The sequence below is a fragment of the Bison bison genome, unplaced genomic scaffold, assembly GCF_000754665.1.
Source record: "Bison bison bison isolate TAMUID 2011002044 unplaced genomic scaffold, Bison_UMD1.0 scf7180017864508, whole genome shotgun sequence".
Lineage (NCBI taxonomy): Eukaryota > Metazoa > Chordata > Mammalia > Artiodactyla > Bovidae > Bison > Bison bison.
In genome coordinates, this window is record NW_011495064.1 from 3441256 (window position 1) to 3443870 (window position 2615).

The following is a 2615-nucleotide window of genomic DNA, read 5'->3' on the forward strand; positions in this document are numbered from 1 at the left end:
TCCGCCTGCCAATTCAGGAGACCTGGGTTTCAATCCCTGGTTGGGGAAGATCCCCTGGAGGAGGGCATGGCAACCCACTCCAGTATTCTTGCCTGGAGAATTCCATGGATAGAGGAGCCTGGAGGCTACAATCCATGGGACCCCACAGAGTTGGACACGACTGAGTGGCTAACACTTTCATTTTTCTGCTATATATAAAAACCTAGGCCAGACTCCTAGTTGGCCCTTCCTGGTGTCCTGCCCACCCTAGGTCAACTGTTTGGCCTAGGGTACTTTCGTTCAGGCCTGGTCAGTTGCCCACCTCCACTAGAAACCATGAAAATGCTGGTGGGGCAGGTTCCCAGAGGAAAAGTATAAAAGTGTTAGTTGCTCAGTTGTGTCTGACTCTTTGTGACCCCATGGACTATAGCCTGCCAGGGTCCTCTGTCCATGGAATTCTCCAGGCAGGAACACTGGAGTGGGTAGTCATTCCCTTCTCCAGGGGATCTTCCTGACCCAGGGATCAGGAAGCCTGGCCTTCTACATTGCGGACATATTCTTTACCCTCTGAGCTATCAGGAAAGCCCTGGAGAAAAAGGGAGGTGCCATTTCCAGGAGAAGGGGAAGGAAGCTGAGCAGACCAGAACAGAGGCCCACTACTACCTCTAATCTTGCTGGTCTGGCCTTTACCTTCCTCCCTTGGTTACCCAGGAAGAATCCAAGATCAAAGGCTTTAAATTAGAATAGAACCTAAGTATCTGATCTGGTTCCCTCAGGTTAAAGATAAAGACCCTGAGGCCTGCTAGATGAGCCGGTTGCCGAAGGCCCACGGGTGTTTGGTGACTTGGAAGTTGTTTGAGCTCTTGGGAATAAATATCTGAACGACCCTCTCCTTTCTGGGTCAGGCTGGGAGCCAATAAGATTCGGGAATCAGGAACTTGGCTCACTGATCTGCTGGGCTGATTTATTGCCACGTGTGGATTATGGCACGCACTGTGGGTGTGAGGGCCATTTACAAAGAGAGTCTTCTAACTCTCACCCTCCTCATAGGCACTCCCGAAGGGAATTCCAGTGGCTGCTCAGGAGCAGTGCCTGAGACTAGTGTTTTTCAAGTTGTGAATCTGTCAAGACATCAATTTAGTTGGATCAAGATCAGATTTTTTTTTTTTTTTTAAGAAATAGAGTAGAGGAGAAATGATATCAAGGGGGCAAATATGAAACAGTTTTCTCAGTTACAATTTTATACATAAAGCTACTGGCTAAATGCTTTCCTCTCATTTCCCATCCTTTTCCCCCAACGGTGTTTTTCCCATCCTCTTTTTAAGGAAAATCCAATTCATTCTACAAACACATATGGAATGCTGAATATTCTGGATACAGAGATGACTATGACATAGTTTTTGCCCTTGAAGTGTTCTCAGCCCAGTGGGAACTGATCTCCAGTCCAGAGTAGGCGAGAGATGAAAATGAAGAGGGCAGAGAGTGGCGGAATACTTTGCAGAAAGACAGCCCCTGGGCAGTGGAAAGGGGGTGAGGGGGACTTTCATGTTTTACTTTATACTCCCTGTGCTATTTGAATTTATTTCAATGAACATATATAACTCAGTCATTTTATAAGCCTAGTAAAAATATAAAAAATACACAAATGGAGAAATGAATGAAGGGTACAGTAATATGAAAGTCCTAGCCTGGGTAAAGGCAAAGAAACCAAGGTTTACAGAGCAGTGCTTAAAAAAAATTTTTTTTTCATTTATTTATTTGGCTGTATGGGATCTTCATGCAGGATCTTTAGTTACGGAGTGTGGGACCTAGTTCCTTGATCAGGGATCAAACTCAAGGCCCCCTGAATTGGGAGCTCAGTCTCAGCCACTGGACCACAAGGGAAGTTTCCAGAGCAAAACTTTCAAACTTGGACCTATTTGGTCCTTTTAATATATCAAGAAAAGTTTCTTGTTCATTTTTTTTTTTTAATTTTCCTCTTTTAGCTATATGAATTCTTATTCTGGATAGACATCATGGTCAACATTTTGATCATTATTATCATCAGTTTAAGCAGGTCTTCAGTCTACAAAAGAGTTATTGGAAATCAGTAAAATGTTATTATGATCTTCATCTTTAAAGTGGAGAAACCAATGCCGTAAGAGGCCAAGCACTTTGCACCAGTTTACCAGCTGGTGAGGTTCAAAGCCCATGACATTCCCTCCAAGAAAGAGTCAGAGACTAGGGACAATGACTCTGAAAACCGCTCTTAAGTCTGTAAATACTCAGAGTTTGTTATCTTGCTCTTCCTAGTTTTTCTCTAGTGATGGCCATTGCTGCTGCTAAGTCACTTCAGTCGTGTCCGACTCTGTGCGACCCCATAGACAGCAGCCCACCAGGCTCTGCCGTTCCTGGGATCCTCCAGGCAAGAACGCTGGAGTGGGTTGCCATTTCCTTCTCCAATGCATGAAAGTGAAAAGTGAAAGTGAAGTCACTCAGTTGTGTCCGACCCTCAGCGACCCCATGGACTGCAGCCCTCCAGGCTCCCCTGTCCATGGGATTCTCCAGGCAAGAGTACTGGAGTGGGGTGCCATTGCCTTCTCCATTACTTTGTTAAAATAGTAAAGGGTCTTGGGACTGGTAGTCCAGTGGTTAAG